Below are 26,188 nucleotides of genomic sequence, written 5' to 3' on the forward strand. Positions count from 1 at the left end.
CTCCCATGGAGTAATGCTGGTATCCCTTCTCAAAATTGCAGAAAATAAATCTTTCTTTCACTCATTACAGAATTATATTTTCACATTTATTTCTGCTGTATGAGTGAAAGTATTTTTTTATGTGCCCTCCTCTTCCAAACTGTGTTAAATGTCCCTGGACATCCTTTAAAACTTCTCAGTAAAATCATGGTTCAGAATTTACTAATCTGAAATATAAATTTGTAAGAGGCAAGAGATACTTTTATAGATTCATAGAATCACAAGGTGATAGAGTATGCTGAGTTGGAGGAGACCCATGCAGATCATCAAGTCTAACATCCAACCTTGTGCAGGACACCTAAAGAGTCACACCATGTGCCTGAGAGAATTGTCCAAATGTTTCTTGAACTCAGACAGCCTTGTTGCTCTGACCACTTCTCTGGGGAGCCTGTTCCAGTGCTCAAATACCTTCTGGGTAAAAAACCTTTTCCCGACACAGAACCTAAACCTCCTCTGCCATTTCCTCGGGTCCTGGCACTCGTCACAAGAGTGAAGAGAAGCTGTAGACTGCAAAGAGGTCTCCCCTCAGTCTCCTCTTCTCCAGACTGAACAAACCACGTGACCTTATCTGCTCCTCATACTGATTCCCCCCAGACTCTTCACCATCCTTGTGGTCCCCTTTTAGATGCTCTCGAACAGCTTAATGTCTTTCTTATATTGTGGTGACCAAAACTGCAATATTTAAAATGAGGCCACATCAGTGCAGAGCAGAGCAGAACAATTCCCTCCCTTGATGGGCTGGCGATGCTTTGTGTGACACCCCTCAGGACAAGGTTGGCCCTCCTGGCTGCCAGGGCACTGCTGACTCAGATTCAACTTGCCATCAACCAGGACACACAGGTCCCTTTCCATGGCACTGCTTTCCAGTATCTCATTCCCCAGTCTGTATGAACATCCAGGGTTGTCACATCCCAGGTGCAGAATCTGGTACTTGTCTTTGTTGAACTTCATATTGTTGACGATTGCCCAGTCCTCTAATTGGTCAAGGTCTCTCTGCAGGACCTCTCTGCCTTTGAGGGAGTTAACAGCTCCTCCCACTTCAGTGTTGTCAACAAACCTACTTAGTATTCCTTTGAGTGCTGCTCCAAGTTGTTAATGAAGATGTTGAAGAGAACTGAGCCTAAGATGGAGCCCTATGGAACCCCAGTAGTGACTGGACACTTGCCTGATTTTACCTCATTCACTATTACCCTTTGTGCCTGACCTGTGAGCCGATTGCTCACGCATCGGGTAACACGGTTATTCAGGTGTGTGCTGGACATTTAGTCCAGAAGAATACTGTGAGAGACAGTATCAAAATTTTGCTGAAGTCCAAAAAAGATTACATCTCCTGGATTTCCTAGAACAACTAGGTGTGTTACTTTGTCATAGAAGGAAATCAGGTTTAATAAGCAGGACATTCGTCTCATGAAGCCATGCTGCCTGTGACCAATGGCTTCACTGTTCTTCAGGTGTTTTTCAATATCTCACTGTATAATCTTTTCCGTGAATTTATCAGGCACTGCAGCGAGGCAGACAGGCCTGTAGTTTCTGAGGTCCTCCTCTTGCCCTTCTTGAAAACTGCGATGTTTGCCATCTTCCAGTTAGCTGGGACCTCTTCAGATTCCAAGACCACGTAAAAATCATTGAGAGAGGTTTTGTAATGACATCAGCCAGGTCTTTGAGGATTCTGGGATGAATCCCATCAGGCTACATACATTTGTAGGGATCCAGCTGTTATATCTTTTGTTGAAATATTATTTCAGAGCTAACAAACAAAAGCCTGTGTTTGGGTTTTTATTTGGGTTATGTTTTTTTAATATACCCAGTATGCTTATTTTCATCCTTTTACCCTGGTTATGCATTCAAATATTTATCCACTACTAAACTAAATTATGCATATTTTAGACTTTATGATATCCTTATTATTTGCCTATCATTTGAAAATAATGTTCTGACTTTTTGAGGTGAACATACACTCAGTCTAGAGATGTTTTTTCCTCAAAATCAGCAAAAAGCACAGAAGATTGCCTCCTTTTTCATTTTCAGATATTGCAGTGCCATTATCCAAACATATCTCTTCCTGACATTTCAGTCTATGTTACAGTTCAGTCTTCAAGAAACACCCTAGGCAAACCTGCATATTCAGCCTAAAGTGACTGTAGTTCTACTGAGGCCAAGTGGCTTCAGATGCAGCTTATGTGTTATGTCTTATGTGTTTCCTGACCCTCATGAATAGCCCATCTTGTGGCCTGTGACTATGAATTAGCTCTATATTCTGAATGTATTCTTAAACTTTATTTAAAAAAATACAAATTCCTTAGACCCAGAAATAATCATTCTCATGTAGAAAACCAAATATCTCTGGCAGGACAACAGTCAACAATAAAGCACCTGTTCTGGTGTGAACCACAATCACTTCAGAGCAAAAAAGTTTACTCCTTTCATTTATCTATTCCTAATATCTCCTACAAGCCCTCTAAAAAGTTAATCTTTGAACTCAACATAGAAAAAGGACACAGAGCTGGAACATGGAATATTTAGAGCACCTATAGAACTAGGACCCTGCCATGTGCTTTTGAAGCACTGCATACATAACAGCCTCATAAGATACCTGAGATGTGGATTTTTAAGTTAGTGAATTCATACTGTTTTATAGGAGAGAAAGGACTGTGAGGCATGAAATAGGACTAAAATTCATGATAAATGATACTCTATGTCATAGTTTGAGCCACTTCCCCCTGGGCTGGGAGCTAGAGGTGGTTGGTCCCAGGAGAGTTTCCCCTGAGTGACCAATCCCAGCTGTTCTTTTTCGCTCCTGTGAAATTAGATATTCACAACAGCTGGAAGTTGTTGGGAGAGTGTGAGTGAGAGTTTGTGTGAGAGAAAGAGGCCGAGGGGTAGACGGGGCCCCCCGAACCCAGGGGGGTCCCTGTACCCCCACGGCCCTGGCTCAGCCAGGGCTGGAGGCAGCATGTAGGAGTGTGTGTGTGTGTTGTGAGGGAGAGACTCACAACCATGAGGTGAGAGGGGGGAGGTCTCCAGTCCCTTACAGGGGGGCTGGGCCCTCTTCCTCCCTCTAGCTAGACTGCAGGGCTTGGGACAATTTATAACTGGTCTGAGTACCCTGTGGCCAAAGTGAGGGGGCTCATTTTGTTCCCCCACTGCCCAGGGAGGCGGTGGTGTGGACTCAAGGCAGGCGAGGCATTGGAGCCAAGTCAAGAGACAGGTCAGGAGGCTTGGTTGCCTTGAGAAACAGTTGCTATTTGTTGCAAAAGCTGGAAGAACTCCAGGCAGAAATGGGAGACGGGCCACAGGGCTCAGAGATGCTGACGTTGGGTTTGGACGTGGACTACCTAAACTGAAAGCTGCAGCTGCTAAGGAAGAGGAAGAGAGCCAAACGAGCAGGATTTTCTGGGTAAGGACTTCTGATGAAAACTATTTGGGGTAAAGGACTGAGCAGAGACCCAGAACCTGCAACCTAGAGAGTGAGAATGGAACATCTTACTCCCTGGGAGGAAACGTTCATGAAACCAGGGAGAAAGCACTCAGAGCTGACTCCCTGGACCTTTCGTGATGAAGATGCTGATGATGCAAGTTGTTTCCCTTGCAGCTCAGGATGACACCTCAGCATGGAACCGAGGGCTGGTGGGGGTGCACGAGAACCCCTTTTTCCTCATACCCCAATGAGAGAGAGACTTTTTCACTATCGCCCTGAAGACTTCTCGTGAACTGATGTGGGAGGGTTCAAGGGGTGGTAGGACTTGTGTTAATATTGTATATAATTGCTTTTTAGTTTGTATAGTATTTATTGGGTAGTAATAAATTGTACATAATTCCCTTCTCCCATACTGAGGTGTGCCTGTCTGCAAATTTCTCTTTGGTGTTGAGGTAAATTGGGGGGAGGCTTGGAAATTGGAAATTGGATTTTTTAGAAGGCTCTAACCACGACACTCTATTATCAGAAGTTATTGTTTCTGATGCTATCAGTGAAGAAACCCTCTATCTAAGGATAAGGGAAAAATGATAAAATATTGACCTTAAATGCTACTTCTGGAAGAACAGAAAATGAAATATAAGATATTTTGTGAAGAGAAGTTGAAATACAAAGTATTTTATGAAGAACATTAACAAATTGAACAGGTAGTATGCCTCACTGCAATTCAAATGACTGCAGGTGACTACAATGTGGGAGTATTAACAGCACTTTCATAAAAAGCCAATTATAAGTAGAGTGTATTTATAATGTAATGAAAGGAAGAATAAGGAGAATAGTTAAACATATACAAAGCTATGGTTGTAAAGAGTAATGTGTTTTATAAACTTAAAGCTTATCAGAAATCCTAAACAAGTAGGATATTTGTTGCTATCAAGCAGTTTAATCATGCATTTACTGGTTTCTGACATTAGAGTAATATCAAGAACAAGATGAACCTCAGGGGATGTTTGCACTCAGACCACTGACTTAGAAGACTGTTAAAAAAAATACTCGCTATGACAGAGAGGTAAGGGAAACAGATGAGCCACAAGTAAAACTGAGAACCTTTGTAAAAGATAAAATGTAGATAGGAATATTAAGCTGAAAGTAAGTGTTTAGAAGTCTGCAATGGTATATCTTGCTGATATCTTCTGCGACATGTTCAGGCATATACCGAAAAGAGACACCAGAGACTATGAAAATGAATAGTGGGATTATTTGTGGATACAATTCTACAGCTTTCTGTCTGTAAAATGAATTGCAAAGTACATGTTTACAGAATCAGTCATGTCTTGAGGAATGTGAAAACAAAAAAGACACCAAAAAAAAGAGACTGCTAAGATATCTCAAAAGGAAATATTTTATGGTTCAGTGAAGAAAAAGAAGACAGAGTGAAATACTAATGATTTGGGAGAGGTTTGTAGGAGTTAAAGGTAAACACTGACTATCCAATACGAGTGAATTTCTCAAAGACAAAAAATACAAATCTTTAAGTCACAGAAATTGCAATTCCAGAAACATAGGTCATATACAAATACAATCTTATGTTTTCAGATGCTGATCTGATTTGTGAGCAGGAGTAAAAAAATTGAGGACTCTTAAAAGTTAATGAGAGCAAAAATGCTTAATATTTTACAGCATTCTTGATAAATTATTTAAGGAAAAAAATTATAAACCAATGCTTTGCCCATTAATTTTGTATTTTGAAATACTGAAAGAAAACATAAAAGAACTTGATGTTTTGAAAAAATGTAATGTGAAACCACTGCAAGGCATCTTGCCTCAGTGCAATAAATAGAATTATATTTTATATATGTCTATATTATGAAAAAGGATAATAGATAGAACATGATCTGTAACACCCACTAATCTGTTCTATACAGCCTACAGTAATTACCTACCATAGATGGCAACAATTTGGACAGTTTAAATATCTTTGAGTACTATTTATTACTAACAAATTAATAATAAAACATGATTATAGGGAAAATTTACTTGTATTAGCCTGTAGATAATTTTTAGATTAAAAAAGACTATACACTATAACAATACAGATATTTAGATGCTACAACGTCATTATCTTTAAGAAATGAGAACTCATCACTTACTAAATAGAAAGCAAGACAACTATAGGCTTCTTAAAATATATTAAGAATACTGAGGCAATTTTTTTGAAACAGAGAAAAATTATAAATTAAAAAGATCTAAGATCGTGGAGCTCTCTGAAAAACTAAGTATAGCAAAGCAATGAAATGCCGACAATGTGATTTGGGAGGGCATGCAGTTAAGAGTGACAAAAGCTAAACTAGTTAATTTTTTAGTTGAAGAAGATTCCCTCAGGGGAAGAGAGGGCAGAACATTGAACAGGACTAGAAATATCTTGATGTGAATGAACATAGTTGAGATCCTCCAGAGTTTAAAGGCATCTAATATAGACATGTTTTCAGAATGAAGGAGCAGGTTGAATGTGTAGAGGTCCTCTGTAGGATGGATAGCAAACTTCTTGAGAGCTTGTGTGTCAGAGTCAGAGGAGAGAAAAATGATAAATCCTCTGCCTGGGAAGAAATAACAACTTCCAGTGACAGACGATAAGACTGACTAGGATGCACTGGCTGGGGAGAAGCTCTTCTGAAAAGTCCCTGGGGCTTGTAGCAGACAGAAAACTGAATATGAGCCAGAGGTGTGTCCCGATAGCAGAGAAGACCAGTGGCATACTGGACTGGTTTGATTATCCTCTTTTAATAGGAATTTATTAGATTTAATATATAATAATAATAAAATATAATGTCCTGATTTTGCCCCCCTCATTACAAGAAAGATATTGACAGACTGAGTGAGTTCAGTGAAGCCACCATGACAGTCCATGTGGTTGAGGCACCAGACCTGAAAGGATAAGCTGAGGGACAGAGTTTAGTTTAGCCTGGAGAGCAAAGGTTTTGAAGAGACATAACAGTGGCTCTCCATTAAGGTGGTTGAGAAAACAGAGCCTCCACAGTGGTGCATGGTGGGAGAACAAGAGACAATGGGTGTAAATAGAACAAGGGACGCTCTGACTGGATGTGAAGAGAAACTCTTTTCCTGTCAAGTTATGGAACAGATTACACAGAGAGGTGAGCAGTCAACACCCAACTGGATACAGCCCTAAGCAGCCTCGTCTGATCTCAGAGCTGACCTTTCTTTGAGCAATAGTTTGGACTAGAGACCTCGTGAGGTCCCCTGATGCCTGGATTATCCTATGAATATTCTCTATAAATAAACTTTATTTTGCTTCCATGCTACTTCCCATATTTTGAGGAAGAATCTTAGGCAGAAAATAGTAGCATTTCCAGATGAACACTTGGTGTAACTGTGAGGGAGGAATGAGTTTTGTTTAATTGCTGCACTTCATGCTGTCAAGTTCCCTAGGACTCCTGACCTAGGGAAATACAACTGTGGAATATGACAGTGTTTCGGCTTGTTTCTTCTCATTTTGTTTGTTTGTTTGTTTAGTTGTGGGAGTGTTTTTATATTGTTTTAGTTTGGGAGGTGTGATTTTTTCACTTGCTCATTTTCATTTGAGTTGAAACCACAAGTTACTTTGCAGGTCATTGAATATTGTTAAATACTGGGGATAGGTCCGAATAGTGAAACTCAACTATTACAATTTGTTAGGTTGAAAAGAGCTAAAGAAAAAGAGCAATTGGCTATAAAACAGAGAAGTTAAAGGAAATAATGGAGAGAGAGCAATTGATGAAGTGGAACACTGATAACGGATAGCCCATGGTACTGGAGTGAGACTGCAGATACAGAAAACTGGTTTTCCAAAGTCATAGAGACATCTAATCAATAAAATTCAGAGCAAGAATGTGGTAAGAGATTTTGCTATGTTAAAGGTATTAACCTTAAGAGAATTTGGCATCAGACTATTAATAAACAAGAACAATGTGCTTATTGTGAAAACAGAAAACTGATTACAGGAGTGCACACTCATACATGCATACAGTCTTGCACATATAGGGTAAATAATTCTGTAGCACTTTCACAGTGATTGGTCTGTGCAGGTGTATTCTATTTACAACCATACTGTTGAAGTATTTGAGCACAAATTCTGTTGCTGTGATGAAATATTTAGCTGGAGTGATGGCACTTGGTGTACATCATTGAAGCAGCAGCTATTAGTGTCATGTAGTACATCATCCATGTGACAACTTTGAGAGGATGTGTAATATATAACCAGAAAAGACCCATTTGGACATCAATATGTGGTATTTACTGGTATTAATAATGTAATGGCTTTAGTTTCATACAGTAAATACACATAATTCTGATTCTAAAGAGCAATGAAATTCCCTGAAATAGTGCCATAGCAGCTTCTACCATGATGTGACCTTGGCGATAAGAATGACTCTCAGACTAGAATCTGTGTATACTCTTTACCATCAATTATACTACTATAGGGGTAAAAAATCCACCATCCACCATCAAGAAAAAAAAATCAACTAACCAACCAACAAAAAACCTCCAAAACAAAACAAAAATCCCCCACAAAATAAAACAAAATCTTATAAAATGAAAACAAATAAAAACCTTAACAGAAACTAGTAAGTCATTCCATCAGCAGGACAGTGTGGTACACAGTACAAATTATTCTGTGAGTAAAAAGGATCAGTGAGGGCAAAATGGACAGCTTTGAAAAAATAAAAAAACCATAATGGTTGTGAAAATTGACATACAACATAAGTGCTACACCTTCATTATTTAAACATAGAGTCATGAAAATAAGAAACTCCAACATATACTCAAAATGTTAAGGAACTTTCCAGTCTGACCATTCATGAGACTCTCTGGCAGTCACGCTCCCAATGCCAGAGACTTTCATTGCTGGGACCGAAGACCCTTCACAGCAGCTCCGGTGACCCAGTGGGGGCCCCGCTTGTCTCCCTGCACACCCCACTCACACACAGTCAGACCGGGTTTCCTGACTGATTCGACCCCAGGTTTCCCATAGAAGAGTCTCAGATGTCTCATTCCTTAAAGCAATTTATTCGTGGTACAATAACACAGAAACAGCCCAAGCTGGTGCCTCCAAGGAGGGACTCAACAGAGGAACACCTGGGCTCTTATACCCTCACAGTCTCACTCTTCCTTCTGAGTCCTCTGCTCCTGCCCTGTCTCCCACTCTCCATATACCTGGCTTGCCCTGTCTTGGTCTCCCACCCAGGGCTCAATATGCATCTCAGCCTGCAGCTTGCAAATAGAGCTACCTCCATCAGATGTAGTCCTCAACAAAATGACTGATGAATATATCAGGATATAATTTTTGTTCCTTAAAACTTGGTATATTTTTATCCTATCTAAATTAAAATTGATTTTTTTTCCTTTAACCATTTATTTTTTTACCACTGTATTTGGAGTTATATCTGATGGTAAAATTCAGTTCTAACAGGCTTACCTAAAGGATTTCAGTGATTTTAGTATATTTGTGTCATGCTGTAAAGACCTATATTTCTTGATTGGAGTTTTAATTTTTAAACCCAACAAAATTTTTCAGCACTGAATCTTAACGTCCTTCTTCTTATTAAAGGAGTTTCCTACTGAAGATGGCTTTAGCATTTATTCGTTATATTTGAGCATTCTGGAACTAGACAAGACAGGAAGCCATTTAGTTTTGTATGTGAACCAAGTACTGAATGTTCAGTTATGTAATTCTTTCTTTGACTAATAAACTGGGATTTCAACATATCACACAATCCTTATATTGCACCTTGTACTGACAACAGTATCCTGATGGTCAGCAATGTTCTAATGTCTAATCTTACCCTTGGAGACTGTCTACAGATTGGTTTTTTATGGATTTGAATCCTTCAATTTTAACCTTTATTTTTTGATAAACTATCAGTTAAATGTGTTGGAGGAAACAGGATTAAAAAAAGAGCAGAAGATGACTGAAGAAAACACATCTGAAAGCTTACATGAATAACATTAGACAGCTTTGCATAATGTTTATTAAAATGTTCTCATGTCTTTCATATAATTTTTTAACCTTCAGTATTATCTAGCTGGAAAGTGTCATTTTTGAAAGACATGCAAGAGCATTCCTTCCTTGTATGAATATGAATCTGACAAAATGTGCAAACTTAAGCATTATGTATATTTGTAATATCCTTCTTTGACAGCATGCTGAAGGAAAATATGTATTTTAATGTTTTTAATAAACTGGAACAAAGATTATTCTTATTAATCAGAAAAAAGGTTCACTATAAACTGTGATTTTTAAGTATTCTTCATATTATCAGTTTGACATGATAACAATCATAATGATATAAATAAATAGATTCCAGATACCTAGATACACATATCACTTTAAATGAGTTTAGATTAAGAATTAAATGGAAAAAGTATAAGAATGGTTATTTCATGCAACTGAGACTTTTAATTATAGGTATTTTTAAAAAATGAAGGTTGAGAGCAAACATGGCAGTTTTTTTCTATTTCATTTTAAAGAGTTCTTTGATTGAGTTTGTTTTTACATTTTAACTTACAATTATTTATAATAAAAATTATGTCCCATCTGATAATATGAGAAGGAAGACAAACAATCACTAATACACAATTAGCTGCTTATTTCAACACTATTTCCCAGATATTTCACGGTAATGAACAAGGGGTGTATTTTTTTGGACATATTTAGTGATTTACAGTGTAATTTAACAAATACAGTTCAACAATCGGCTAGCTACTGAATCATGAAGTACACCTTCTTTTAACAGTTTATTTTATGTTTTAATTATTGAATCTCATGTCTTCTGTTGTAATATCCTTCTAAAACATTGTTAAATATGGTGTAAAAATGACATAATTTTGTTAATAGCTTAAATAGTCAGTGCCATCAAAAGAGCTCACATAATAATGCCTTTGTGTATTTTGCTTGTTACCAAATTCTATTCTGGTCTGCTGTTATCTGGTCTATTTCTACTTTTCTTTCCATGCGTCCATCCCCATGCCACACTCACCCTCAAATATTTCAACCACTGTAAAGTTATGACCTACCTCTCTTTCCAAATGATGTGCTACTCAACATTCATGAAAAATAATTCTTTTTCAGTTCTGTACAACTCATGTATTGCACACAGCCCTGGTATTTGAGTCCTATGAAAAACTCCTTTCCCTGTATGCTTTTTGCTGCTGCTCATCATCGCTTCCTTGGGTATCAGAGCTACTCTGCTTGGAATGTGTTAGTCACTCATGAATAACGACATAAAAGCCAGGCAATGGAAGAAGAGAAACCCTTTATTACAATTTTTCTAACAACCATTAATATTTCCGATACTCAGCAGTTTTCTGATTTTCCTTTGCAAAAGGACAAATCATGACTATGTGGCAAAATGGCATGGGTTCTGCAACTATTACTGCTTTCATTAATGCAGCTGAAATGCAAAGAAACAGAACAATAGATTTCCTCCATGTCTGACAGGATAAATTTCTAGGTTTTCAGCACCTCTTATCTGCTTTCACAGAGCTAATAAACACTTATTAGAGCAAAAGTCTAGCATCACAGTCACATCATTTTTCCTAATCCATATGTCTGAAAGAAAGCAAGGCTGCCTATATATCAAATAATTTCCTTCTTCATGATAATATAATTAGAATTTTTTTCCATAATAATTTTAAAAAAGGATACAGTAACTAAATATAATGTACCACACCTGAAATGTTTCTACACCAATGCATGCAACATGAAGAACAAACAAGAGGAGCTTGAAGTTTTGGCCCAGTCCCAGAAATTTGACATGACTGGCATAAGTCAAACGTGGTGGGATGACACCTGTGACTGGAGTACCATGTTGGGTGGTTACAGGCTCTTCAGGAGGGACAGATAGGGCAGAAGAGGCAGAGGGGTGGCACTGTGCATAATAGAAGGGTTAGAATGTATGGAGCTCACAGTTGCCAATGGCACAGTTGAGAACCTCTGGGTAAGAATGAAGGGACAAACAAATAAAGAGGGTGTCATAGTGCTGCATAGACTGCAGTTACGGGTGAGGGTGGTCACTTCACAAACAGGGACACAGACAAGGCAGAGGTGTTAACTTTTTCTTTGCCTCTATCTTCAACATGGATGACAGACCAAGAAGGCCTCAGTACCCTGAGCTGGAGGACCATGACTGTGAGGATGATCAACTCCCAGCTGAAATTGTGCAGGATCTGCTGCTCCAGCTGGATCCGTACAAATCTATGAGGCCCCTGTACTCTTCAGCTTCTTCAGAAATTACTTGGACACAGGACTGGAAGGGATACTAAGCAAGTTTGAAGAGGACACAAAACTGGGAGGAGTTGTTGACTCCCTCAAAGGCAGAGAGGCCCTGCAGAGAGATCTCAACAAATTAGGGGACAGGGTAATCACCCACCATATGAAGTTCAACAAGGGAAAGCACTGGATTCTGCACCTGGAATGGGGCAACCCTGGATGTTTGTACAGACTGGGGAATGAGATGCTGGAAAGCAGTGCCACGGAAAGGGACCTGGGGGTCCTGGTCGATGGCAAGTTGAATCTGAGTCAGCAGTGCCCTGGCAGTCAAGAGGGCCAACTGTATCCTGGGAGGCATCAGGCAAAGCATCGCCAGTGGTTAAGGGAGGGGATTGTCCCTCTCTGCTCTGCACTGGTGTGGCCTCACCTTGCAGTTTTGGGCACCACAATATAAGAAAGACATTAAGCTATTAGAGAGTTTCCAAAGGAGGGCAACAAAAATGGTGAAGGGCCTTGAGGGAAGCCGTATGAGGAGAAGTTGAGGTCACTTGGTTTGTTCAGCCTGGAGAAGAGGAGACTGAGGGGAGACCTCATTGCAGTCTACAACCTCCTCATGAGGGGAAGAGGAGGGGCAGGCACTGATCTCTTCTCTGTGGTGACCAGTGATGGGATCCAAGGGAATGGCCTGAAGTTCTGTCAGGGCAGGTCTAGGTTGGATATTAGAAAAACTTTCTTTACCCAGAGAGTGGTTGGGCACTGGAACAGGCTCCCTAGAGAAGTGGTCACAGCACCAAGCCTGACAGAGTTCAAAAAGCATTTGGGTGATTCTCTCAGGCACATGGTATGACTCTTGGGGATGGTCTTTGCAAGACCAGGAGTTGGACTCAATGATCCTTGTGGGTCCCTTCCAACTCAGCATATTCCATGATTCTGTGATTCTATGATAATGACCCTAGTCCTTCTTCGTAAGGCTGTAACCCTCAGGGTTAGAGAAAACCTAAAAGGTGTAGCCTATACATGCTGAAATGCGTGCTGGGGGCAGCAGGGATAGGGAGGTGGAAAGGAAGGTTAGTGTTTCATGGCAATCTAATGGATCATTCAAAATACAAATGTATATTCCCAAAATGACTTGCTGACTTTTGCTTTAAGGTTGCAGAGTAAAAGTAGGAAGAGAAGTCAGTGATCCAAATGTACCGTCTTAACAAAAACCGTGATACACTTTATGTGCTATGTATACTCATACTCCTTGACCACACTCTGAGTAATTCCCTGTAAACTTGTATTCATATACAGGGGTGTTGTATTTAGTATACAGTATACTGGGATGTTTTCTTATTAAATGTTGAGCTAATCTTAAAATTTTACTATTCTTGGAAGGTAGTTCATCAAATTTTCTACTGTGAAAGATCAGCTCAGAGTTGTTGGGGAGAAATCTGAAGCTACATACAAGGAAATATAATTCAACCCTTAAAAAGTCCTCCCAGAACAGCTGATATATAGGTACTTTACAGACAGCTTAAGCCTGCAGGCATATGACCAGAACAGCTTGTCCATAAATGATATAAAAGTTCCTACTTTGCCATTCCCAGCAGTAGTAGTCAATATGGCTGCCTTCCAGGCAAAAGATTGTACTAACATGCCCGGAGGCAGATCAATGTATAGAGACATATGTCTATAAAAGGCTAAACTCAAAGTGTTCATGTTCTAGCAAGAATCTAGTTCAGAATGCATCAAGAGAGAGAATATATCTAAAGCAAATTTGTTAACAGATAACTTCTCAGAGGCTTAATAGATCAATAGACTGGTCCCTACTTGAATTTATAATGTGTATAAGGACATCAAAAAAGTATATCCATAACATTGTTAGTAATTCCAAGCTAAATTTAAATCCCTTTTTAAAACTAAAAAAAAAAATTAAATATATATATATATATATATATATATATATATATATATATAACAAAATAGATCATTAACAAAAATTGACATCTTCACTTTATGAAGTGTTGGAACATATGGTAAAAGCTCTACAAAACAATACTTTAAAAATAGTGTAATAAACTATCAAGCTTATCGATACCATTATTCTTGCAATTATCCTTCTTTGCTTTCTCCACCTTGCTCTAGGCAGGGTGGGTGGAAAGAAAAAGGAAGTTAATAAGTGCTTTCTAACGGCTCTCTTATTCCACTTCTACTGCCTATAAGGATGGCTATTGTCATGTAAGGTAATGGCCCTTGTAACCCTACATTGCTACAAACCATTATGTAGAAGAAAGATAAATATTTTAAATAGATAAGATAAATATCTGAATATATTTCCAATATAATTCTAATTTATAGCTAGTAGTAGCTGAACTGTCTTTTTAAAATCATTATTTTTCAAACTGTAATCCTTCATTTGGTAAATATTTTTTCCTATAGAAATAAATAACACATATTTATATCCCCTGTCAGGCATCTTGCCTTGAAAAGTATAATATAATTTAAAGTATGTCACTTCAGCTGAAGCCTCATGGGAGGCACACAAAAGCAACTAGTATTTTCCTCAAGCAATGAAAACACTGAGATTTCTTAGTATCTCAGTTTCACATAGCAACCCACTTGTTGACCCACTTTAAGAAAATTTTGTCCATTTTTACCTAATTTTTGATTTCCAAAACCAAGCAATAAAAGAAAATAATTATTACTGAGACATAACTGAAACTTAATTCCTAAAAGGATTGAGCGAACACAAAGATGAATAGGGCTGTTTTGTATAAAAGCTATTTTATTTTCATATTTTTCCAGTAGCAAGTTTTGTAATGACAATGTGTTTGTAATGACAATATCAATGTCTTAAAAAATTATATTAGCTTCTGTTTAAGTAATTGTTATACATGCCTTATATAATCATTTATAGATTTATTAATGCTAAAAATAAAACAAAAGTTTAAAAGATTAAACGGATAGTTATAAATCCACAATAACTACACTAGTATGTAAAAGTGTGCAACCAAAAAAAAAAGTTAATTGTTCTCCTACTCCTTTCATTGTAATAAAGAATCGAGTCAATATACAGTTGCTCATTTTTTTCTCCAATAAAATGAACTGGGGTATAACACATGACTTGAAAATGTATTTCTGGGCACCTGGGAGAAGTCTTCAACTCTCACTGAATTGAAAATTGAAAAAAAATAAAATATCACAAGAGGTGTTTTGTAATGGCATTATTACTTTCTCACCTTCCTTGTATGCCTGTCTTTAGAGAGAATTGCAACATGGAGCTGAGCTCTGAGTCTAGCTTGTTCTTGCTCTCAGCTGCAAAACACGGGGCACCCGATGCACAATTCTAAGACAGAGGCTGGAACTTGGTGGGCAGTACTACACTGTCCTTCAGCCATATCCTGGAGGCCATGCAAGAAATAGTTTTCTTTTATTGTCTGGTCTTTGTGGTCTCAACGATCCCCAAAGGCCACAGTGATAAAAAGTGAATGAAAGTTTTACAAAACTCAGCACTTTTCTGCAGGGCACTTAGTGTATCTCAGGATGTTCATCAAGCTTAATGAGTTATAGCTGCATGTTACATTGGCAGAAAGGGATAGTATCAGCCTTTAGAGATACTCGAATTAAAACACCTAAAAACAGAACTCAGTGACAAAACACCTAGAAGTCATGCTGTGGTATCTGATAATGAAGTGCACCCCATTTTCCTATCATAAGTCTACTTACAGTCTGCCTATGTTTATAATTATTAGCACTATTTGAGAAATACCCACTTTTCCATTCTATTTTTAAACAACTTTCCTCCCTCAATATTTTTCCTACTTTTGTATTGTTTAATAACAACTTATGTGCTTAGTTTATATACTGTACTCTTCACCGATATTTATCCAAATAAATAATTAGAGACGTTTTGGTTAAATTTTGGTTGTATTTGCTAAATAGGACTTTTACACCACTTAGACTGCGGAAGAGCCATACGTATTTTCAAATTATTTAGACAATAATGGCACAAATGGATAGCTCAGAAATTATCCAAGTCAGTAATTTAAAAACTTTAATGAATATCTGCCTAAAAAAGAGTCTTTCAAAAACTAACCTTAAGGCTCTTATGTTATTAAGTAGCCAGAGACGTCCAGTAATAGTGTGTTTGAAAATTCTTACAAGGCTACTAATAGATTATAAAGTTATTCTTGCCCTGTAACTGTGTAGCAGATATGGCCATAAGTGTAATGGAAATACATATAATGCATACCTTCTCCATGCTGCCTTATATTGGATTAAAGATTTTTCCATCAATATAGCTGTCAAACTAGAATGAAAAGTTTAGTTTGCCATTCCTTAAAGATCTGTGTACCCATTTGGTTCATTATACTGGGTTTTGTTTATTTTGTTTTGTTTTCAAAATGTTTTTCATTGATTTTTTTTTTTTTTAATTACAACTGCAGTTAGTCTGATTTTTTGAGCAGACTCTCCTATTTACCCATTAGAACTAAACTTTATGTCTAGGAAATTAATCCCTTGATAATTCAATTGCAAGTCAATTTAGTAGTGCCATGATAGATCTTGAATAGGCATGTTACATGCTCCAAAAGCAACTGTTCCTTACAAACAACAAGCTAATCTTAGTTGCGAGTCTAAGGAGAAATATTGTGCTCTCTTTGTAAATTCATAACAAAAATTCAGTCATTGGAGTTGCAGCATATTTTCCCCAAATGAAGATCTATTCTTTACACTGGAAACAGTTCATTTTTACCTGTCTTATTAACAATTGAACTGTCAAGTGTTCTCTCTGTTCATTAACAAATAACTTCGGGGTCATTTTGGCTTTGGTAATCAGTCAGCTGCTATGGAATTGACAGTACTATAACATCACATGATTTAAATACTTCTTGGTAAAGGTGCAATTTATAAGAATGTTATGGATTATGGAAGAAAACTTGATGAAAACACTAAGGAGGAAAGGAACCTATTTTTGAAAGAAATGTTGTATCTGCAAAAGAAATAGTGATTTTCTATGTATCAAAGCAGTATAGAAACAGATACTGAGAAGTAAGCCGTGGTGCCATTTCTTCCTCTGAGAAAAATGGCATGTGTTGCAGACCATGGCACTTCATAATAAGCTGTATAAGGGACAGGGCTGGCTGAAAAATGCAAAGAAGAAATTTCCAGAACCAGTTAGAGTCATTAGGTTGTAGTATTCACACATTCCTGTGGAAGAAAGCTGCTTAAAAATATTTTATTACAATCATTCACAGATGAAAACTGAGGTTTCTACAATGTTGGTTGGAGTTTTTTTCCCCCACAATAAACTATAAAATAAATACCTACAAACTTACATATATATGTCTGTTATATGAAAATACTTTCAAAATAATTGTCATTTTAGTATTTATCAAATTTGAACTGACCAAATCCAATTGCAACTGAGAAGAATTTCAAGGGAGCCAGTTGAACAAAACATTGAACTACTTCTTACTTTCACTAAAATGCCACTTGGGAACTGTACTCTGAGTAGCTGTTCTCTTTAATCGGGCATGTTTCTTTGTCCAGTGTACCTAGTGGCAGCACTGAAAATATTACAATAGTGAAAATATTAATCTTTCTGTGTTCAGCATAATCAATTGACTCAGAAAATTAGTCCTATAAGTAATAGCAAAATTCCAAAGGAAAACTAACAAAATAATACAGGGAAAAAATAAATAAAAATAAATAGAGTTTATTTAAAGGAGAGCATGGTAAGTCCCCTCAATACATGTTATAATTTTAGGAATTTTATAAGGTGAAGGAGTTTGTAATTTCTAAGCCCATGTCCATATTGCACATGAACAATCAAGAATATATACTTTTTATTAACTTCAATCCAGTACTTATTATCACTCTCATTTAAAGTGATAGGTCATATTTAGGAATAATATTAGTATCATCTATTAAACACATGGTTGATATAATAGACTCACATTCCCTTAAAAAAAAAGAGAAGAGTTTGCAAACATCCAAACACTGCTGCGGGTCTGAGTGTGCTGTTGTGTATGTTTCTAGAAAGTGCAACTTGCATGAGGAAGAATTAAAAAGAGACAAAATAATTTTGCTTTGCTTCTCATTTCAATTAAAAAAAGGATGGGTGGAGGAGGGAAAGAATGAAGAGCAAATTCATCACCTGGCCAGTTTTACTTCTAGCTGTACACATCTAGGATATGGAAAACTTGAGTGAGAAAGAATGCAATGGTTTCTTCTCTTCAGGTTTTGATTGCCATACCACCATGCAATATTGTAAATGGAGCTTCTGAAGCTCTCACCCAGATTCTCAGTGAAAGCAGCAGTAAACAGAAGTAGTAAGATGGATGTATGTGAAGAGTGGTGAGGAAAAGAGAGCTGGAATGTTTTTGATGGTTTCTATGCCTCACAGAGTGCTGTGTTGTTATCAAGGTATTTATCACTGGATTAAAAAATATCAAAGAGATGAAATATATAAAATATTAAAAGAAAAACTGTTTCTGAAACATAAGTTGTATTGGTGGACAAAAAAATTTAAAGCAAAGAAGGAACTTTAAATTTTAGGATGCATTTTTCTGGTGTTCTGTAATGTTCTTTTAAGTTAACTTCAGTAGTCGTTACATGATATGAATTACTAAACTTCATAATGTAAAAATAATGCTGAAACATTTCAGTAGCTTCTACATGTTGCACTCAAATTACTACTTTCCAATTAATAGACATTTTAAAATACAATTGGTATTCCGAAGTTGTAATATGCAATTTGTGCTATGGATATTATGTACTCAAATCATAGATATGAGCTCTAGAGAAACAATTACAATATATGCTGCAAATGCATATTAAAATGCAAATTACATTAAGGACCAAGGTTTAAAAGGATACATAACCCAGGCTTCGATTTTGCACCTGCAGTCATTTCCGGAATCAACAAGGTAGACACATAATTGCAAAACAGATGATTGCATTTGTTGCGACTGTTGAGATAGTTAATTTTCAGGTTTAGTCATCTGGTTACATATTTAAATGCTGTAATTTGTGTCAACAATTATTAATGCATATAAGATTTCCATTACAAAATTTATTTTGCTTTTGTGAATTGGAGTTTAATATCTATGCACTGTATGCAAATTGTCTTCAGGTACATTGTTGGTTGAAGGAAAGGGGGATACTGGTAATAACATGAAAAGGAAATTTGTTGTTTTGTTTGTTCTTTTTTTAAAACAAAACACGTATTTATGGTGAAATTTCAGATTATTCTTTTCTGTATTTAGACAAGCTGAAAAATATGAATTTTGATATATAAGAAATGTTTTGGGATTGGGAGGTCCAGAGTCGGTTAAAGCTACTTATAGCAGGTTTTTTTGCAAATTTCCAGCGTATTCAAATGTTCTTAGATGCTGTTGGCTAGTTTCATCACTCCTTAGAAGCTGACTTGTTGCTTTTAGGCATTTGACTGTGATCATGTTGTTCCAATAGACCAGCTGTGGTGTGTCGAAGGTGCTAATTTCCACTCTGGATGCAAAAAAATCCCTGTGTTATCAACAGACATCCTCCAGTATTCTTTGCTGTAAGACAGTTTTGTCAGGATCCTACACAAAATCTCAAAATACTAACTTAAATTCAGTAGAAGGTCTGGACAAAATATAATCAAGCTTAATGAAATACTATTTTTAAGTGAAATTTGACTTCGTCAGAAAAATTCCATCCAAAACTTCTTATTTCATGTTATCTGACTTTTGAGTTCCCTCATGCAATATTTCTTCAATACTTGTAAAGTTCATAACTGTGAAGATGAAAGAATACCCAGTGAGTCCATCATATTCATGGTTTTTAGCCATCAATGAATGTATTAATTACATTTGGAAAGAGATGGGTTATTTTGAGTGCAGTTTTGTTTGGTCTTCTACAGAACCAAACCACAGTTTATGTATTTAAATGAAACGTATTACCTCTAACAGTAATATTTGACTTTGTGTTTTCTAGCAGTTATCAGCTGCCAACCCATAGCTCAGCTATAGAAACATGAACACGACACCTTTAGGAGAAACACTAAATGGAGTGATTCTGCAGTGCAGAGGAATGGTACCTTGTCTCACCACAGTGGTTCACTTTCTAAAACAGGCCTAAGAATTCTTTATGCCTTAAATCTCTTATTATATCTATGTTATGGGTTTCTGGTTTGAGCCATGGAAATAGCTGCTTTTCTGGGTACTCAAAATATGTTGTTGGTATCAAATGAAAAAGACCACATAAACTGACTACTCAGGTATCTCTGTTCTTCAGCTTAGAATTCAAACCTGGCAAAAAGAATTAGCAAAGTACTGCCAGCACAGGTTAGCTGAGGTTCCATACATGTTTACAGATCATGTATGTCATAAAAAATGTGCCATAACCAAAGAACTGTGAATGGCTATGGAATTTGCCTATATTCAGAATTAAAATAATTTATAGCACTTGAAACATGTTAGGAAAAACAATGGCTAAATTACTATCATCACTCAGGGTAGGATTTAGCACACAGATCAGGACACCAATGGATGTCTAATTATCCATTCAGTATTGTCAATATTTGAAATAGTGTCTCAAAATCTGTTGAGCTGATTAGCTGTTACAGCCTGCCCCAGAAAGGGGAGGGTAACCCAGGTTCTTATTAATAAATCCCTTGGGGTGGATTAGAGTGAAACGACACTGAATAATTGGTGTTTGAAAACATATATATGTAGGGTTTATTTTAGAACAATTTTGTTTCTAAGGTAAACAGGTATGTTGCCATTTTGGGTGTTATCATCTGTATCTATGATCTGCAGCAATATGGTATAAAGATATATTATATATATATATAATATATATATTTTAGGGAAAATACATAAGGGAGAGAAAGGAAAAGACAGGATAATGGTAAGGGAGAGTAAGAGAAAGAAAATATGAGAGTGGAAAAATGTATATAATCACCGCCCACGGGGTCCAGTGATGAAAGTTGCAGCTTCCATGTCTGTCTGTTGAAGTGGTGGCCTTAATCCATTGGAGGCTGGGGGAGAGAAGCCCACACACTCAAAGAAGTTATGAGTTATTATATCCACAGATAACTCATAACTCATAACTCTCATGCCACGAGTCTCCAACCTCTCCTGGGCCTGTGCAGAGTTCCTGTGAGGAGCATGGTGTAAAAGGATTTTTTCTGCCTTTCAGGATTAGCAGGGGGATGGGCTTTGATGAGCCAACAGCCTCCTCTTCCCAGCCTGCAAAAGTCCCCTGATGATCCTAGAATGCGTAAATTATTAACTGTTTCAGTCTCTGACATCAGCCACCCAAACAGAGGATTAAGTTCCCCAGAGGCATCTTTTGTCATTGCAAACACTATTGGATATGCTCTTAGGCTTGAAATAACTCTTCATTTGAAAAGGATGAGTGTCTCTGTAGGTTTTACATTATATCTTTTAGCAACATAAGCAGGAGTCAGATGTGCCAAAGGGTCAAAAATGGCACTAAATTCTTGTAATCTAGAATTTCAGCTTAAATTTCTATTTTGCTAAACTGTTAGTGGCTGAACTGCTCTTTAACCTCCACTGACTATATTGAATATCACATAGGTCACTTCCCTTTATGAAGGCACTTTGTGTCATTTTAGGTGCTCCAAGTTATCTGCAATATCCTCATGGATTCAAATACAATGCAGAACGTATAGAAGAACAGAAACCCAATGGCATGGCAGATGGAAAAATCCTTGAGAGAATTTCAGTTGACAATAGATATCTAGTGTGCAAATGAGCTGATCTCTAGTTCACACGTGAATATATACATACAGACACCTTTGTCCGCAAACAGAATCTCACTCTCAGTGAGCTTTATGGAGCTTTGGAGCTCACTCCCATGAGCTTTTTGGAGTAAACTTTTTATTTTTAATATGTAAATTTGTATGGAATTCTTTTACACGAAGTGAAAGCAACAGTGCTTGGAGAGACATCTGAAAATGAGAAAATCAGCCTGGTGAATATAAAAGTCTGGATCTTTAGCTGTTGTAGATACATGTGGCTTTAGTGCCTTCAGTATTGGTATATTGATTTGCATCATATGGGAGCTGACTGAGCTATGACACAAGTACTCAGTGTTTTCTGAGGTCTGCATTCTGTGATGCTGAAAATGTAATCTGTCATGTGACAGAATTAATTATCCTTAAAACTCAGGAGAGGAAAAAATAATTTAAATTATCTTTTACCCAACTTTTTTAACAGCATTTTCTTACAAAAACACAGTTCTTTAATGTTTCATAACTCTAAAATCAGGTATTTCTTGGAAAGGTCTGCCTCAAAATTATTTAAAACTAGCTAAGTCTTCAAAACATAAGAAATCAAAAGGCAGTAATTTTAATGATGAAAATAATGTTTTTAGAAAACAACATGTTCATGTTTTACTATTTAAGAGAGAAAAAAAAAGCTAATTTTATAATTAGGTTTTGTTGACTTCCTAATAGTTATAAGTAGTAACTTGATAATGTGCTACTCATAATTATAATGGCATTTACTCTTAATATTATAGCTCTACTTGTTCAGCTGTAGAATCTCAGAAAAAATTAATTCATAAAAGATCTAAAGTGACTCCTTTTACTTTTTTTGTGATGTCTTCTTCATATGTTCCTGAGCGCATTATTTGTTTGTTTCCTTTATAGAACACTTAGGAGTACAAATAAAAAGAGCAGTTTTGAACTGATTATTTTACATTACTCTGTTTTCAAATACACTTGTGCAGGTATGAAAAATAAGTGCCTGAGATGGATTCGTATTTTCCTTCAAAAGAAAAAGCTCACATTTTTGTACTCTCCATGAAGAAAGGTTTTGTGTACTTTATAAAGCCACTGAGTATGGTTCAGACTAGTGACCTGAATCATTAAATGCTGTCAAAAAGGAGCAATATTTTTCTAGTGGCATCAATCAAATAGTAGTGCCCTCTGACATTATTCCTAAAGGACTTCGGAAACTATAGCAGAGAGCTATGGGATGTTTTATTATTGTACATGAAATATTAAGCAGAATTTCTGAGTGGGCAGAGGGATTACATGGTAGACCATCAGCACAAATCTTATTTTAATAATATCATACTTTTATATATATATATAAAAACATATATAAACATTGTGGTTTAGAATTTCATTGCTTCATGTAGAAGCTGGATAGGATAACATAGCAAAATCTTACAGTTTTGGTCCAGGGTTTGGGGTCAGAAGACACCAAAGAATTAGACTGCAGTTTAACTCTCACAGTAAAGCTCAGTAATTCATAGCATTAATGATTTCTAACCCAAAATACTATGGCCAGGATACAAATGCATTTTGCCTATTAATGAATAAAAATATTAAATAAACTCTGAAGACATGCCCCAATTTTTGCTCAGTGCTAAACACACTCTTGATGCCGCTCAAATACAAAGTCAGAGATAGCAGTAAAAGTGTCTTCTAACTTTTATGACCTTTCCAACTCTTTAGATTGATCCAGTGCTGAGATGGTTTCTAATTTATACCAGCTGAAGGGCTACTTAGATCTTGCCTTTCTTCACCTCTGGCATTTGTCCAGAAACAACTAGAAGTAATATGTCGTGAAAAATGTTCAGCATCATTTTTACAGCCCCAGAGAGATCCTTCTGCATTCTAGCATTCAAGATCTCCCTAAGGACATTTTCCTGCACTTAATTTAAGCAGGTGGACCAGAAGCTAAATCCAGTACATTTTTTATGTCAGGATAACTTCAAGATATGAAAAACTTTGATCAATAACAATAAATATTTTAGCTCTCCAAATATAATTTTTGCCTATGATTAGCCATTTTTTTTTCTGTTAGATAACATAACATTTATGACATCTATCTGTATTTGTAATTGGAAACCTGGCTGCCACAGGAAATGATGTGTCATGAGACAGTTAATCTTCTATTTTAAGTGGAGTAAAAATTCACTTTCCTTTATGGCAGATAACATCCAAAAGTACTCTTGTTTTCTTATACTGGAATTCCATCGTTAGTGGAATAGTGAAAAGATGCTGATATCCTGAAGACTTCTGGCAAAGAGAAACACATAGGCAGGGACTACAAAATGGTCATGAAAACATGTAATATCGCCATTTAAATGAATTTTATCTCTACCTTGATTAAATCTAATAACTACTCGTTAATTCTATTACCTTCTTCAGGTCAAGGGTTTTTAGGAATGATTTAGGTAGCCAGATTTTGAATAAAAAGAACAAAGCTTAGTGCTAAACAGTATATTAGAATTCAGCAGGACTAGATTTTAGTATAATTTTATTAAAAAAATGCAATAAATTGCATGAATGCAAGCAGCAATTCAGTAATAATTAATATACAATAAAAATTATCTGAAATTGGAGCTGGTTACTATTCAAATAGCAAATACTTTAAAACAAGACATTTTTTCATTATCAAAATATCTACCTGCAGAATTTCCAGAAAATCCTTTTTATGTCACTACAGGTGAAGTCACGTTCACTGCTATAAAGTAAGGGGAAATACGACTACCTGTGAAAGTTAAAAAGAAAATTACAATGCCCAAAAAATGTATTTTTATTTATAATAAATGGTCTTTCGTTCATTGAGTAATGTGGATTTTGATGCATGACTAAGAATCTCAATATAAGTTAGAGCTTTTTTGTGTTTGAAATTTTTATAACAATGAATATATAAAAAAATCCCACACAAAATGAATGGCAAAATATACGATTAACCCCAGGTACCTAGCATTGCCATTAAGTGATAATTATGTAAGTTTTCCATAGATATTTTTTACAGTTTTCTGTGCTTTTTATTGATTTTTTTTTTTAGTATGCTAGTATGTTATTTGGGGGAGTATGGGAAGGTTCAAAAGGAGTCATCTTTTTTAAAAAAAAACAGTAAGAGCCAAATCTTTTATATGTGCTTTCATAAAAGAAGGGTAATATGCCTATTCTTCTTGGTATGAAGACGAATAATTTCCATTAACCATTCTAGCAGTGCAGTATCTGCACAGAAGGGGAAATGGACCCTTTCTGACAACTTTTCCCAAAAAAAATCAAGCAGGTGATTGTTTTTCTACTCCTTGGAACAGTTACTACTTGAAGTAGACTAACTCTGACATTAATTGATAAAGTAACATCGATAAATAGATTAAAAACAGTAAGCATTTTTAAACTTTTTATACAAGCTGTAATAATCTAATAGTATTTTGTGTCATATAAAATAATTATACAGTTGTACACTACTCCGATTAGCCAAAATAATTTATTGAGAAATTGTTTTCTATGTGTATATTTATATGAATATATTGTAAGTAAAATTTAATGAATGTTTTTCTAAATTATGTCAAAAAATGTTCAAATTAAGAGGATTCAAAGATATCAAAAACCAGGGCCTTTTTCCACTCTCACACCAAGTTTCTCCATTGCCCGAAAGATAACTTGTGAAATCTTTGGTAAAATATTGCTTTGAAACAATATAAAGAATGTCAGGTTTTCACTTTTTCTTTCCTGAAGTTTATAATTTAAAAAATAAAATTTAAAATGATATCTATATACCATCTTTTTTGCACAAAGATAAAATCAGTGTTATCAAATGGTTGGATTAAAATCAATAGCAGCTATTTTTACATTAAATTTACAATAAATGAAAATCACTACATTTAGTAACTTGCTTATGGTTTCCAGTTCAATTGTCATACTCAAATCTCTGACTTGAATTTATGTTCTTGATTTGGCTTTTAGTCCCACCTGGGTTTTTTTAATACTAAGTCTGTATGTGCATAAGTATATTGGCTTATTTGTTCCTAAAGTTACCCTAGGCCTACTATACAATGCAATGGTAAAAAAACAAAACATGAATAGTCATAACCTGCTACAACTCTGCCTGTTTATCTCAGTGGATGGATTTTTTTTTCCTGTGGTAGTCCAGCATTAGCAGTCTGGGAAATATTATAAAAGAATGTGGCTTACAGATGTGCTTCAAAATAAGTATTAATCAGACTCTTCCATGATTATTGAAATTTAAGGCAGACTGTGAAAATAAAAGTAACTGAAGTATAATATTTGAAATGGCAAAAAGAGCCCTGTTACACATTCACTTGAATAACCTTAGGATAATAATATTAATAAAAGATGTGTCTGAAATCAGCACATTGACTTGCTTAGTTTATTTCTTTTCTTGATCTCTGAAAAGTTTCTGGTTGCTTTTTTATGTTTCTATCTATGCCCTGAGGGTTTCCTAACAAAAAATAAGGCAAGTCTGTTTAATCATGAATTGTATCCAAAAGGCACTGGACAGGTAGTTGTAAACCACTTCCAGGAATGTCATGAAATGTTGCTGCTGGTTGTATAATGAACTTCTATTTATGTCATTGATGGTAGCTATAATCTGACAGGGAAAGGAACCTCTTTTTTCTCTGATTTCATTTTTGTATGAAGAAAGAAAAAAGAAGAGAATAAGGTGTTATCAAGAAAAAGAAACAATGAGAAATTT

The 26,188-nt window shown here is 36.1% G+C and overlaps 1 protein-coding gene and 1 long non-coding RNA gene across 6 annotated transcripts in view; both read left to right on the plus strand.

Moving 5' to 3' along the window:
- Nucleotides 1–26,188, plus strand: part of MGAT4C (MGAT4 family member C) — a 347,956-nt gene that overhangs the window by 258,079 nt on the left and 63,689 nt on the right. The window lies entirely within an intron of this gene.
- LOC135414590 (uncharacterized) lies at nucleotides 2,528–3,869 on the plus strand. The gene is made up of 2 exons (XR_010430732.1): nucleotides 2,528–3,436; nucleotides 3,632–3,869. It is a non-coding gene; the product is annotated as an uncharacterized LOC135414590 (long non-coding RNA).

This window comes from Pseudopipra pipra, chromosome 5 (assembly GCF_036250125.1).
Source record: "Pseudopipra pipra isolate bDixPip1 chromosome 5, bDixPip1.hap1, whole genome shotgun sequence".
In the NCBI taxonomy this organism is placed as follows: domain Eukaryota; kingdom Metazoa; phylum Chordata; class Aves; order Passeriformes; family Pipridae; genus Pseudopipra; species Pseudopipra pipra.